This window comes from Microcaecilia unicolor, chromosome 1, assembly GCF_901765095.1.
Source record: "Microcaecilia unicolor chromosome 1, aMicUni1.1, whole genome shotgun sequence".
NCBI lineage: Eukaryota > Metazoa > Chordata > Amphibia > Gymnophiona > Siphonopidae > Microcaecilia > Microcaecilia unicolor.
Genome location: NC_044031.1, coordinates 531,195,790 through 531,212,251, shown reverse-complemented (window position 1 = coordinate 531,212,251; position 16,462 = coordinate 531,195,790). Strand labels below are relative to the sequence as shown.

At 42.2% G+C, this 16,462-nt stretch overlaps 1 protein-coding gene across 2 annotated transcripts in view; it reads right to left on the bottom strand.

Annotated features, from left to right (window-relative positions):
• WWP1 (WW domain containing E3 ubiquitin protein ligase 1) overlaps nt 1–16,462 on the bottom strand; it is a 258,360-nt gene that overhangs the window by 142,249 nt on the left and 99,649 nt on the right. The window lies entirely within an intron of this gene.

Genomic DNA, 16,462 nt, shown 5'->3' with positions numbered 1-16,462 from the left:
TTCCAACCCTGGTCAGCAACCCCAATAACATTCACTTGCTTCTCTCTTAGCAGTTCTGTCTTATTCAGTACAATCCCAGTTAAGAACATAAGTAATGCCACACTGGGAAAAGACCAAGGGTCCATCGAGCCCAGCATCCTGTCCACGACAGCGGCTAATCCAGGCCAAGGGCACCTGGCAAGCTTCCCAAACGTACAAACATTCTATACATGTTATTCCTGGAATTGTGGATTTTTCCCAAGTCCATTTAGTAGTGGTTTATGGACTTGGCCTTTAGGAAACCGTCTAACCCCTTTTTAAACTCTGCCAAGCTAACCGCCTTCACTATGTTCTCCGGCAACGAATTCCAGAGTTTAATTATGCGTTGGGTGAAGAAAACTTTTCTCCGATTTGTTTTAAATTTGCTACACTGTAGTTTCAATGCATGCCCCCTAGTCCTAGTATTTTTGGAAAGCGTGAACAGACGCTTCACATCCACCTGTTCCACTCCACTCATTATTTTATATACCTCTATCATGTCCCCCCTCAGCTGTCTCTTTTCCAAGCTGAAAAGCCCTAGCCTCCTTAGTCTTTCTTCACTGGGAAGTTGTCCCATCCCCGCTATCATCTTAGTCACCCTTCGCTGCACCTTTTCCAATTCCACTATATCTTTCTTGAGATGCGGCGACAAGAATTGAACACAATACTCAAGGTGCGGTCGCATCATGGAGTGATACAACGGCATTATAACATCCTCACACCTGTTTTCCATACCTTTCCTAATAATACCCAACATTTTATTCCTTTCCTCAAACATAAGTCCAGGCAGGCTCCAACTAGGACACTCAGGACTTAGGTCTTCACAGGAAATAAAGGCACTCCTTTACCTTTGCAATCTTCTGTTCCGTCTGATGCTACAACCACTTCTTGCTTCCCTGGGACTCCCCCACAGGTACTGTAGCCCAGCCAACACTTTAGGGAGAATTCCTTCACTTGGAGCCGCCTCCTTCAAGGAGATCTCTGCACTTGGGATCCCTCTCCTGGAGACCTCTTGCCTTGGGGCCTCCCTGATCCACTGTATTCCATGGCATTTAACCACCTCCCGGCCTGAGCCCCGCCCCTCTGACATGGCAAGTTTAGCGCCACCTGTTACAAGGTGGAAAAACTGCAAACTCAGTGAGGGAGTGTTCCAAGGGACACCTGTGCTATACCATTCAGTCCCTCACAAGGGGATAAAATGTTTTGGCCTTACAACAGGCAAAAACCAGTAACACTGAACAATAAAAAAAATAAAAATAAAATCTTTTGCTGTTTAAGGCAGCCTGGAACTGAAATACATGGGCCTTGGGGTCTAAGCATCCAGCTCTACACCTCCTCCCCACACAACAGATTCTAAAGAACTGTCTCGACAAACTGATTGTCACATCAAGAGTCATGTTCCAAACAGTTAGGAGATGTTTTGATTTCCACTATTATAACATAGTTCACAGTTGAACTGAAGGGCTAATGATGGAAGAAAAGGGATGGGACATAAGAAAATGTCACAGCTCTGCAGATTTCCTCAATGGAGGCTGATCTCAAGTGAGCTACCGACACAGCCATAGCTCTGATATTATGAAACATGACATGACCCTCCAGAAGTAGCCCAGATTAGGCATAAGTGAAGGACATGTTGTCTACTAGCCAACTGGAAAAAGTGTCTTTGCCGATGGCAGCTCTCCCCCCCACCAAAAAAAAAAAATCTTAGGGAAAGGGAAATGGGACTTGATATACCGCCTTTCTGAGGGTTTTTTTTGCAACTACATTCAAAGCGGTTTACGTATATTCAGGTACTTATTTTTGTACCAGGGGCAATAGAGGGTTAAGTGACTTGCCCAGAGTCACAAGGAGCTGCAGTGGGAATCGAACTCAGTTCCCCAGGATCAAAGTCCACTGCACTAACCACTAGGCTACTCCTCCACTCCAAAAGAACTTAGGATGAAAGCAAAAGACTATTCTATTGTCAACAAACTGTGTGTAAGGTGGATCAGCTACAAGGGCCTGGAGCTCACTGACTCTGCAGGTCAAAGTGACCACCACCAAAAATAAGACTAGTAAGTATCTAGTGGCTTAAAAGGAGTTTTGTCAGCTGTATTAAAGCAGAATTAAGATCCCATGACACTGCAGAAAGATTAATGGGAGGTTTCAGTAGAAGCAAGCCCTGCATAAAGTGAACAACTAAATGCTGGGCAGAGATGGGTTTACCTTCTACCTGGGTGATGAGAAAGGCCAAATACACTAGGGTGAACCCTAACTGAGCTGGTCTTTAGATTTGACTGACAGGTGTAGGAGCAGTTTTTGAGCAGGACAGGAAAAAGGATCTAGGACCTTGGTCTCACACCAGCTGGCAATCATCTTCCATTTAAAATCATAAGATCTCCTATCGGAAACTAGACAACAGAAGCTGAGAATTCAGTACTACCCTCTCAAAATCCAAGCCATAGGGGTTTGGGACTGAGGGCTGGGATGTAGTAGGGATCCTCGGTCCTGAGTTATTAGTGTCCATGGATCTCTGGAGGAAACCATATCTGTCTCAGCCAGTAGGAGGCGATCAAAATCACAGTCTCTCAAACCTGTATGAGATTAGGAAGATTTTTCACTATAAAGGGTACTGAAGGATATGTGTACAGAATACCCAGCACCCAATGAATGAGAAAGGCACCTGAGGCTAGTCTGAATCAGAACAGATGGATGTTGTTGTTCTAATTAGTGACAAAGAAAAATCTATCAAGAGGGTGCCACACTCTTCAAAGATCTTCTGGGTTATGTCCTCGTCCAGTGACTACTTGTGAGATAGCAGAATCTGTCCTATGTTTAAATTGTACAGCGCTGCGTAACCCTAGTAGCGCTTTAGAAATGCGAGTTAGTAGTAGTAGTAGAATCTGACTCAGCCTGTTTGTAATCAGTTGTCTTTCTTTGCCAGATATGTAGATCTGAGGGACATCCCCTGAGAGATGGCCCACTTCCACATCCTAATTGCTTTCTGACTCAGAAGGTATGAGCTCATTCATCCTTGCTTGTAGACACAATACATTGCAATCTGGCTGTCTGTCTGAATTAGAGTAACTAGACTGGATAATTGATCTCTGAAAGCCTTTCGAGTACTCCAGACCACTCTTATTTATTTATTACATTTGTATCCCGCACAATTCCCGCTCATCGCAAGCTCTATGCGGCTTACATAGTAACAAATCACAAAATCATGAAGTTAACAAAATCATGAAGTTAACAATGATTTAAAGTATTATATAACAATAAAACATAATTAGACTAAGGTAGGTTGTAAGGAGAAGAGAGAGGCAGGGAAGAAGAGGGGAGAGAAGCAGGGAAAAGGGGGAAGAAGGGAGGGGGAGTGGGAAAGGGTGTAGAGAAGAAGAAAGGGAAAAGAAAAGTAGGGAAATGGTATGGAAGAGATCAAATGGTAAAGGATAAAGGGGACGTCAAAGGTAATTGTCTGTTAAGTGAGTGAATGTTTAAAGTAGAGAACTATTGAATTGAATAAACTTTTTTAAATAAGTGGGTTTTTAATAATTTCCTGAAAGGAAGGTATTCACTTGTTGAGCGGATATGTTTGGGTAGAGCATTCCAAAGACGACTTCCAAGATAGCAAAAGTTAGAAGAATAGTAGCTCCAGAAGTTTATCTGATGAAACTTTTCCTGAGTATACCACAGACCCTGAGTGTGAAACCAATCTATATGAGCTCTCCATCCCAGGTTGGATGCATGCACCAGCAATACCTTTTGGATTTGACGAATTAAAAAAAAAAGAATACCTTTTGCCAGATTGGAGGTATGCCATGACATTTAAATGGGAACAGCTGATACGGCAAGAATGAAGTGGATGAATGATACATGACTGGATTTTATTGAAGCACAAACACGAGCACAATATCCTCAAGGGAAGTGATTATATTTACTTTGTTAGATAAGCGATTATATTGCATGTAGTCGGGGTGAAGCAGTATATGTGGTGAGTTTATTTGGTTGTTACTTATCATTGCATATCTCCTTAATATTTTATTTAACACTGCGTGTTTATTTAGAAATCTACAATACTGCAAAGTAGTTCTGTGTATTTAGCTATATTTAGATGCAGTACATGTAGCTTTATATTCGGCTTAGAGTAATACACATGCAATTTACTATACAGGATTTGGCTATATATACATGTGTGGTGACTTTGGTGTATGTACATACATATTTTGGAGGGGGACATTAAATGTGCAATGATGGTTCCATCTGTGATACTACCACATATTCCCCTTGGGGATCTAATGGTTTGAATGGGTATGGTCTGAGCACATTTTATAACACATTAATATATTTGAATAAATGCATAAGCAAAAAAGATAGATAAAGTGAGTATCCAAGTTTATAGTAAGTTATGACATTTAAATGACCTGTTGGGGCCAGGCAGCCTGACATCATCAATAGCTGACTAGCCGATACCTGCTGATTGTACTGCACTTCCAGAACTCCTAATAAGAGAGTCAAAATCCACTATTGCAGAAGAAATGCATATGTCTCAGTTGTGTCTAGCAGGGCTCCTGTGAATTCCAATTTTTCAGTACAGTTGAGCTTAGACTTGTGGGCTAAATATCTAGGGAACCGCCACCCTGGGGACACCTGGTAATCTGCCATTGCCTCTAAGTCAATCCACACTGGGGAGTGGTCTGAGACCACCTCCATCCCTACCTGCGCCTCGGTGACCATGGGAAACAAATTTGAGGAGACCAGAATATTATCTAACAGGGTGTGCGAGTCATGCGCCCTAGATCTATGTGTGAAGTCCCTCTCACTGGGGTGCAATAAATGCCAGGGATCCACCAGAGAAAGAGAAGTGCAGAAAGACCACAACATCCCTGCCCCCAGTCTACGGACGTAAGTCCAGGGAATCTCTCTCATACTGTCAAGGGCCGGGTCCACAAGAAGATTTATATCTCCCACCACTAGAGCTTTACCTTGATAAGGCAATAATTTATCCAGCAACATGGGAAAAAAAACGCAGGGTTGTAAGGATTTGGTTCATGTAAAGTTAACAAATATACCCTGGAGCCACAATTTCAGTAAGAGAATCTCCCCCGCTCATCTTGTAGCAAAATGTTTGAGGTGCAGGTTAGGGGTTTGTGAATTAGTACCGCCACTCCTCCCTTTTGCCCACCCGAGGCCGTGAAATGCACTGTGCCCACCCAGGACTGTTTAAGTTTCTGGTGTTTGCTCACTATCCAAGAGATGGGTTTCCTGAATATAGGCAATGTCTGCTCTTTGCCATTTTAGTGCAGTTACAATTTTCTTCCGTTTCATTGGGGAGGTTATCCCCCCAACATTCCAGGTTATAATCCTACACTGTGGAACTGGCATTCCCATTGCTCATAATGTTAAGTATCTTGCTACCTTCCATTTGGTCCAGGGAGCCCAGCCTTCCTCCCAAACCCTTCAGATGACCTTCTGCCTGAATAACCCTGCAACCCTTTGAAGCCTGAGAAGCGCCCTTTCCCTCATTGCGCCATGAATCCCCTCCCCCCGCAGTCTTGCTTTGAATAGTCGTATTACTATAAGCAACCTTGAACTGAGATATTCATACACTTGACACCCAAAACTTTAGGACCCCTAATCATGGACCAATTAACTAAACCCCACCGAGATCCAACACTCCCTCCTCCCCACCTTCACCTGGTCTTGCCCACAAATAGACTGAGAGCCCCCCATCTCTGCATGACAGTTGTCGTGACAGAGAATGATCACAAAATGCTAGGTTTCCCCTCCCCCCCCTGGCCAAAAATGTGTCTATCACAGAGGGCAGTCTGATGTTGACTCCACCTGAAATCTCTGGACTCAGAGGAAGTATGGCCATGCAAAGTACCATAGAATAGGCCCATATCAATTGGAAAAAAAATCCTTTTTATATTCCAGTATTTGAGGTTGTGCGTGCCAATCCCTTACTGTAAATCCATCCAAGGTGTGATCACACTTTCCCTTCTCCTGCAAGCGTGTTGAGGCAGTCCTGTGCAGCTGACACTGTGTCACAGGAAATCCACTTCCCAGAGACATTCACTTTTAGGAATGCAGGATATAGAAGCATGAAGTGGACCTTTTTCTCATATAACGTTGTGTGGATCAGCGAAAAGCACCTACGCTTCTCCTGCACTGCAGTCGAGTAGTCTTGAAAAAGTTTAACTGGATCTCTCTCATAATTCAAAGTGTCCCTTTTAAATTTACAGCCACGTAATATTTCTGTTTTGTGCAAGTAATTATGAAGTTTTATAATGATGACTCGCAGTTTCTGTCGGCCATCTTGGAATCGCCCAAGTCTGTGAGCCCTCTCTATGCAGAAAGGGCCAAAACTGTCAGAAAGAGCGAATTCCCTGTGAAACCATTGTTCCAAAAGAGTTGCCAAGTTCCTTTCAGGTATTTATTCAGATAAACCTACTACATGGAGGTTAGTTTGACATAATCTATTTTCAAGATCTTCTAATTCCTCTGCTTGATCCAGAAGCTTCCACTTCATCTCTGCCAAATCTGGGCCTCTCTGCTCTTCTATGTCTGAGACCTGATTCTCTAAGGCAGAGGTTCTTTTAGTAATCTCCGTCAGCATGGCTTCTATTTTGCTGAATTGTCCAGTAAGAAGTGCAAAGCAGGGCTCTAGCGCAGCACCCACTGCCGTGGTTATCTGCCCCAGCTGCCATTCCGAGAACTCTATATCCGGTTGAATGAGCATGTCCACCATCTTCGGCTCTGCGCCTCATGGTTTTTCTTTTCTTATCTTAGTACCTCTTTTTGATGTTGCGGCTGGCATTGGCACCATGTATTGTTCCATGAGATGTTCCCATGTCCTAATCTGCCTTCACTGCTCAATTCAAGAACCAGAACGATAAGTTTTTAGCCAAGAGAAGCTAGGGGACCCCGGAGAAGCGCTGCTGCACAGCTACTGCTTACCATGCTTATTTATATAGGTGTAAACTGCTCTGAAAGCTCTCTTAAAGGCAGTATATCAAATCATAATAAACTTGAACCTTGAATATCTGTACAGGACTAATTCTGTCATGCCAATGGATCTGTAACAGTGTTTGTACAGGGAAGAACAGGACAAAAGCATTTCATGTCTGGGACCTTCTAAGGAGCTAGAGCAATGTGAAGACTGCTCCACACTTTACTCCTGTATACTTGGACCTTGTGGGCACTGGATAAAGAGGCAGATAGGTCTCCCAGAGAGGTAAGTCAAACAGTAGAGTCAGCTGACTTCAGCCCAGACCCTCTTCTTCACTGTCATCTCTTATTGGTGAGAAAGTCCCCACTTCTTTGTAGATGAAGGAGCTGCTCCTTTTGTGAGCTAAGAGATATAGCACAGCAGAAGGTACAGTGTTCCTGGTCCTGGTCTACACTGAAACGTCAGAGTTTGGCACAGCAGAAAGAACAAAACTGAGCAGCTGAGGTGGCTACAGCACATGTGACGGGCTGCGCATGCTCAGAACTATACATGTGGGATGATATCACCCTACTTGTGTTCCTGACTCAGTTCTGATTGTCGATGGAAAATCCATTTTTCAGTCCAACATTATCTGAACCTTATCAGGTTCTGGTCATTTAAAATGATATAACATGTAAGTTCTGTGATGGACCTTCCCTTCACCTTTTAACCAGTAAGTGCAATTTAGCATAAGTTAACTGTAGCTAAATCGAAGACTATTAGGATATGAACAATTTATTTATAAAAGACAGCAATACTCACTAGCTTAAACTGCTGGAAAACAGAAAAACCTTTAACCTTACAAGGAAAACAAAGTTAATTATCTGTAAGCAGATGTTCAAGTATAGCAGGATAAACAGTCTTATACACGGGTGACATCACTCCAAGGTGTCTGTGCAGGAAAGTTCCCCAACTTGTTTAGATAACATTCTGGAAAGTTGCATACTACAGGTAACATAGTAAATGATGGCAGATAAACACATGAACAGTCCCATTCAGTCTAACCAACAGTCACACTCATTATCAATTCATGATTAAAACATCAATGAATGTGATATAAAATGCTTGATCACGGTCTGTCTTTGGCATTTCTTGGACATAGATCACAGAAGTCTGCCCAAAACTGTCCTTGCCAATTAAGCTCACTCCAGCCTATCCAAATCTGTCTTGTCATTTGCAGGACACAGACAGTAAAACTCTGCCTGGCTGCCTGCCTCATGTTCCAGCTACTGGAGTTGCTGATGAAGTCCTCTCCAGCCCATCCTAAACCAGATTGCCATATACGGGATACAGACCATACAAGTTTGCCAAGCTCCAGCCTTAGCTCTACACAGCCAGAGCTGACATCTACTACTACTACTTAACATTTCTAGAGCGCTACTAGGGTTACACAGCGCTGTACAAATGAACTCCACAACAAAGAAAATGTTCCACTCAATGTGGAAACTCAAACGCGTAAAACCTTTCTTCCCAAGGGAAATATTTTACAACCTAATACAATCAATGGTACTAAGCCATGTAGACTATTGCAACGGAATTTACGCGGGATGCAAAGAACAACTCACAAAGAAACTTCAAACCGCTCAAAACACGGCAGCCAGACTGATATTTGGCAAATTGTGTTTTGAAAGTGCCAAACCCCTCCGAGAAAAACTGCACTGGCTTCCAATCAAAGAACGCATTACCTTCAAAATCTGCACCCTGGTCCACAAAATCATCTACGGCCAAGTCCCAGGATATATGACAGACCTCATAGACTTACCAATCAGAAACTTAACCAGATCATCTCGAACACACCTAAACCTCCACTACCCAAACTGCAAAGGACTTAAATACAAAACAACCTATGCAACCTAGCTTCTCCTATATGAGCAGACAACTACGGAACACATTGCCAAAAGTTGTGAAAACAGCCTACGACCACCTAACTTCAGGAAATCACTAAAAACCAACTTATTCAAAAGGGCATACCCCACCGACCCAACATACCTACACTCGGCAACTCAGCAAAACCAAAGCTCGTAATGGACACTACATAACCTTTCCTCATCCCGACCCCCATTGTACCTATAACACATGTACCTTTATATGACTACAATATCACCTTGTATTTGTTTCTCTACCGGACAAGGCGAACATCTTTACGATACTATGTAAGCCACATTGAGCCTGAAAATAGGTGGGAAAACGTGGGATACAAATGTAACAAAGAAATAAACCTTAATTTATGTCCTCTAGTTTTACTGTTTCCCCCTCTCTGGAAAAGATTTGTTTCTATATTAATACCTTTCAAGTATTTAAACTGCTTCTTCTTTCCTTTAGGGTATACATATTCAGGTCTTCCAGTCTCTTCTCATACATCTTTTGGCACAAGCCCCATACCATTTTTGTCACCTTCCTCTGGACCACTTCAAGCACAAAACTCCAAGTGGAGCCTCACCAATAACTTGTGCAGGGGCATCAACACCTCCTTTCTTGTGCTGGTTATGCCTCTCTCTTTCTATGCAGCCTAGCATCCTTCTGGCTACGGCTACCACCTTGTTAATCTGTTTCATCACCTTTAGATCCTTCAACATTATCACCCCAAGGTCTCTCTTCCTAGAACAGTGTCTCCCCAGTTGGTCCTAGAATACTCCCTTGCCAGTCAGGTTTTCAGGATATCCACAATGAATATGTATGAAAGATTTGCATATAATGGAGGAAGTGGGGCATATTCATTGTGGATATCCTGAAAACCTGACTGGCAAGGGTGTGCTCCAAGACAGACTTGGGAAACGCTGCCCTAGCACATACAGCTTCCTTGAATTTCTACTCCCCAAACGCATCAACTTTGCACTTCTTTGCGTTAAATTTTAACTGTTAAACAGGCCATTCATCTAACTTCTGCAGATCCTTTTTCATGTTTTCCACTCCATTCAGAGTGTCCAGTCTGTTACAAATCTTGGTATCAACTGCAAAAAGGCAAACCTTACCCTTTTAACCCTTCGGCAATGTCGCTCACAAATATAATTAACATAATTGGCCCCAGCACCGATTCCTGAGGCTCTCCACTACTCACCTTTCCTTCTTCTAAGTGAATTCCATTAACCACAACCCTCTGGCATTTGTCTGTAAACCAGTTTTTAATCCAGTTCATCATTTTGGGTCCTAACTTACTTGCAGGGTAGAAGGCGATTGTAATGGTGTACAGTCAGGTACAATAGGTTTCCTTCTGTTGAGCCTGTCAAGTTTATTCAAGAGCCTCCTATGAGGAACAACGTCAAAGGCTTTGCTGAAATCCAAGTTGTTTACATCTAGCACATGACCTTGATTCAATTCTCTGATCACCTAGTCAAAGAATTCAAATCAGATTCATTTGGTACAATTTACCTTTGGTAACATCACATTGCCTCAGATCTTGTAACCCATTGAATTCCAGGAAATTCATTATCCTTTCCTTCAGCAATGCTTCCATTACTTCAACAACTGAAGTGAGGCTTGGCTTGTAGTTTCCCATTCTCTGTAATCACTTTTGTGAATAGCGACCACATCCGCTCTTCTCCAATCCTGTGGAACCTCTCCTGTCTCTAAGGATTTATTAAACAAATCTTTAAGTGGACCCAGCAGAACCTATCTGCGCTCCCTCAATAACCTGGAATGGATCCAATCTGGTTTCAAGGCCTTGTCCACCTTCAATTTTTCAAGTGGTTCATAAATGCTTTCTTCCATGAATAGTGTGATATCTACACCATTCTCATATGTACCTTTGACAGCTGATCCTGGTCCTTCTCCAGGATTTTCATCTGTAAACACAGAAGTATTTGTTTAGCGCATCTGCTTTTTCCTCATCACTCTCCACTTAGTGGTCCACAGCATCTTTCAGTCTCACATTTCCATTTTTAGTCTTCCTCCTTTCACTGATACACCTGAAAACATCCTCAACTCTACTACTACTTATCATTTCTAAAGCGCTACTAGACATACACAGCACTGTACACTTGAACATGAAGAGACAGTCCCTGCTCAACAGAGCTTACAATCTAATTAGGACAGACAAACAGGACAAACAAGAGATAAGGGAATATCAAAGTGAGGATGATAAAATAAGGGTTCTGAACAAGCGAATAAGGGTTAGGAGTTAAAAGCAGCATCAAAAAGGTGGGCTTTTAGCTTAGATATGAAGACAGCCAGAGATGGAGCTTGACACACCGGCTCAGGAAGTCTATTCCAGGCATATGGTGCAGCAAGATAAACGGAACAGAGCCTGGAGTTAGCAGTGGAGAAGGGTGCAGATAAGAGAGATTTACCCAGTGAACGGAGTTCCCGGGGAGGAATGCAGGGAGAGATTTCTAGCCATTTGTTCTTCTGCTTTCGCTAGACCAGCGGTTCTGAACCTTTCTTCTGTTGTGACACCTGACAATGCGCATGTGTGCAACACGCTGAACAAAAATACAATGCTAAATATTTCATTAATAATAATGATATAAGGGAAATATAAAAATTTCTTACACAATTTATTTTTTAATAAACCAATAAAATGATCAAATTTTATTTTTTCTTACAGAAATACAGACTGTATGCTAACTGGGACTAATGTGCTGTATAGAGCTTTCAATATGGGGTTGACTGGTAGGCAAATTCATACTAACTTATTGTCAAGATCAATAAACTTTTGTCAATTACAGAGTATAGAGCTAGGGAGGCTTCCCTTACAGCTGGTCATACAAAGCATATATTTAAATTCTGGTGTCACCTCCATACACCACCACAAAATTCCTTCAGTGTCAGATCACGAAAAGTAACACAAAACTCTGCAAATATGCTACCCAGAACCTATGAACAGTAGATCTGCAATATTTCCAGATAAGGCTGGTGGCAGTAGTTATCATTGGGAGTAGTGGGGAAGTAGAAATAGGGACAAGTTAAAGGGGATTTCAACTATCTAGGTCTCTACTCTCCCTAGCCAGATGCCATTTTCGACTCAACGATGACCCATGCGAATGCTGCTACCAATTTCCACTAGAGGGGTTCCTGAGGAAGGAGCGGACTCCCAAATGGAGCTCTGTTAAATCCAATGGAATTGGACTTATTGCTCTTATTTTTGAGATGTGGTCTTCTCATTTCATTGATCGAACTGCTTGCAATTATTATTCCTTGGACACTCTATTATAGTTTTGAGTTATCTGGCAATTTGATTGTTTTGATATATAGCAACATTTCCTTGTGAGCATTCCTTCATTCAATTTGTTATTATTTTGACAGAGTGATTACAGTCACCTTACATAAGTACATAAGTAATGCCATACTGGGAAAAGACCAAGGGTCCATCGAGCCCAGCATCAAGTCCACGACAGCGGCCAATCCAGGCCAAGGGCACCTGGCAAGCTTCCCAAATGTACAAACATTCTATACATGTTATTCCTGGAATTTTGGATTTTTCCAAGTCCGTTTAGTATCGGTTTATGGACTTGTCCTTTAGGAAACCGTCCAACCCATTTTTAAACTCTGCTAAGCTAACCGCCTTCACCACATTCTCCGGCAACGAATTCCAGAGTTTAATTATACGTTAGGTGAAGAAAAATTTTCTCCGATTTGTTTTAAATTTACTTCACTGTAGTTTCATCGCATGCCCCCTAGTCCTAGTATTTTTGGAAAGCTTCACATCCACCTATTCCACTCCACTCATTATTTTATATACCTCTATCATGTCTCCCCCTCAGCCGTCTCTTCTCCAAGCTGGAATTATACATACACAATACTAAGCCCAATGATGCTGTTTGACAAAGGAGCTGTTACGTTGTGAAGAACTGAGTCACAAAGTTCTTTTTCTCAGAGTGATATTATTCACTATATCTGTTCTGAATCACTGCACCGAGGACTCAACCAGTATCAATTAAGGAAATTTTTAGTATCTCTCATTTGGAGACACCTCACAAGAAGTATCTTCTTTATTTTTTTGGCTTAGGTCTTTTTTTTTTTACCTGTACCTATTATAGTTTACCTATCCTTTGGATTCTGTTTATTTTGAATTTTCTCCCCAGCCTGCAGGCACAGATAGTTCTTAGGTAAAGCACAGGCTTGTTGTCTAATCTGTCAAATTTTTGGCAACACATCTGCCACGTCTTGGTGACATACTGGTTGAGATCACTGTGCTAAACATTTCCCTTTTAGTTTCATCCAGTATTGTGTGTTCCTCTTCTTGAATTTTTCTGTATTTCACGAACCCCAACTCTTTTGTATTTATTTTCTCAGCTGCTTGTTTGAAGAACAGTTTCCTTTTTCTCTTGCTTTTATTTACTCTTCTCACATAAAGGTCAATAGCTATTTTTATAGCTCCTTTCAGCCTGAACTACTGTCTTTCCACTCATATGTCCTCCCATCCCATCAGCTCTTTCTTCAGATACTCCATATTTTATTAAAGTCAGCATGTTTGAAATCAAGGACTTTGAGTTTTGTGTCGCTGCCCTCCCCTTTAGCTGTTATATCAAACCAAATTGTTTGATTATCACTACTGCCCAGGTGGGCATCCACAGGCAGAGAACAAAAGGAAGCATAAATTTAACAAAATAACTACAAAACAGACAAATCAAAATCAATAGTCCCAAAAACAACAGGGCAGAGGATAAGCCAGATAAAGCAAGTAGTCCTTCAACTAGCACAAATGCCAGATCAAAGAAACCCTGACACATCAGACAAATTATAAGCTATCAAATCCAGCGCTGCTCCTTCCCTCGTGGGTGCCGCCACTATTTGCCTGAGCAGAACACTCTGAAAGGCATCCGCGATTGCTGCTACTTTCCGATTCCACAGATGGAACTTTCAAAACTGCACCCAGAAGGCTGAAATCTCCCACCAACAGTACCTTCTTCTTTCTTTCCCAACTTTTGGATCTCTAGAACCAGATCTTTATCAAGCTGCTCTGATTGTGTCAGTGGTCTGTAGACAATACTCATGTGGACAGAGGTTCCATCTTCTCTTTTCAAGGTGATCCATATCACTTCTTCATTTTCCCAGGCCCCCTGCATTTCAGTTGCTATGCTATTGTTTCTTACATATAGAACTACTCCTTCACCTTTTCAACCATCTCTGTCCTTCCTAAGCAGCCCGGTATGTTTGCGTCCCATTTATTATTTTCTCCAAGGACAAGACAGAAAGTCTTATATGTGGGACTCCCTACCTACAGGCCATCTTTAACAAAATAATAGGGGATAACAACGTGTAACCTTGCAACAGGCAAAGATAAGAGGTGAAGGCATTTAACTGTGAGAGAAGTCCAACGGCTATGTGAATGTTTTCAACACATGAATAAATGGGACGCAATAACTTGCCCTGATCCTGTGAATGTGTGAGGTTGGAAGGACTGCTTGTGGCATGCCAGGGAAGAACCTCCTATCGACCAAAGTGTTTTCTTGCTTGCCTGTGGTAGAGTCTTGGCCCCGCCCTCTGACATCATCAGGCGGAGGTATTTAACTGTGAGAAAAGCCCGACAGTGGCTCGTGTAAAGTGCGAGCTGAAGGCCAGCGCCCCTTAGTGAGCCCCTTTGAGAACCTTTGGAAAGACTTATTTGAGGAGGGGATAGTTGTGATTGTAAGATGTGTTTTGCATATATTCCGTTGGTCGAGGGGAATGGGCGTTATGGTGATTTGGGTGGCATGAGAAGACAGGGGGAGGAGGAATAGGGTATTGGTAACGGTTCCGTTGGAGGGGAAGCTGAGAGGAGGGCAGTGTATGGGGACGGGTAATAGGTTACATTCAGCATTGATTAATGCTCATTCTGTCCGCAATAAGGTACAAATGTGTTGATTCCGAGGTTGATATTTTGTGTGTGACTGAGAGCTGGTTGCTACCAACTTGCCAAACCTGCAGCTACTTCTACATGGTCTGACCTAAAGATGTGTATATGAAATAACCCAAACTCATGATTAAGAAACGTTGCATTTTTTGGAAAACTTGGCACAAATGTGGTATTTGGTCTTTACAAAAGATTGTTGCTCAAATCTTTGCTGCTCTTAAAGATAACCGAAGGAATGGTAACTAAACAACTCACAAACTATCTAAACAAACATTCAATACTGCATGATGCCCAATCAGGATTCCGGACGAACCATAGCACAGAAACAGTATTAGTCACCCTTATGACTAAATTTAAACAAATAATAGCAACTGGCAACAATATACTCCTCCTACAATTTGACATGTCATGCGCCTTCGACATGGTCGACCACGGAATCCTACTACACATACTTGAATACTTTGGCATTGGAGGAAATGTCCTGAACTGGTTCAAGGGGTTCCTAACCTTGCGTTCGTATCAAGTCACATCAAATTCAACCACATCCAAGGCATGGACACCTGAATGTGGAGTTCCACAAGGATCACCTCTCTCACCAACTATTTTCAACCTAATGATGATCCCTTTAGCAAAACTCCTATCAAACCATAACCTCAACCCATATATATACGCCGATGATGTGACGATATACATCCCTTTCAAGCAAGACATCAAAGAAATCTTCAACGAAATCAATCAAAGTCTATACATCATGAACACGTGGGCAGATGCATTTCGTCTGAAACTAAATGCAGAAAAAACTCAATGCCTGATACTCACCTCCCAGTACAACACAAATGAATTCAACGCGATAAACACACCAAACCTAAACCTTCCAATCTCAGAAACGCTAAAAATCCTTGGAGTCACTATCAACCGCTATCTAACACTCGAAACTCATGCAAACAACACAACTAAGAAGATGTTCTACTGCATGTGGAAATTGAAAAGGATAAGACCATTCTTCCCAAGATTCGTCTTTCGCAACCTAGTACAATCCCTTGTCCTCAGCCATCTGGATTACTGTAACTCACTATACGCAGGCTGCAAAGAGCAAATACTGAGGAAACTTCAAACAGCCCAGAACACAGCAGCCAGACTCATCTTCGGAAAACCAAAATATGAAAGGGCAACACCACTACTAAAGAATCTACACTGGCTTCCACTTAAGGAACGCGTCACTTTTAAGGTATGCACAATAGTCCACAAGATCATTCACGGTGAAGCCCCAGCCTACATGTCCGAGTTGATAGACCTACCACCCAGAAATGCTAAAAGATCATCCCGAACATACCTCAACCTCCACTTCCCTAATTGCAAGGGCGTGAAATACAAGACGTTACACGCGTCAACCTTCTCTCACATGAGCACGCAGCTTTGGAATACTCTGCCGCGCAACATAAGAACGATTTACGAACAAGCTTCCTTCCGCAAATTATTGAAGACCCATCTGTTTGAAACAATTTATGGAAAGAGCCAAAACACAGAGTCTACACTCACTGATCATCAATGCATCATACATCAACTTCTGACCCTCATCCCCCGCAATACCACATCAATCATACATTTACTCACAGAAATATGTACACCATATGTCTTAGTGTCTTAACACTGCCCTTTAAGCTCCCCACTGTCTCTTTCCAATGTTTCAATGTTGATGTCCCATT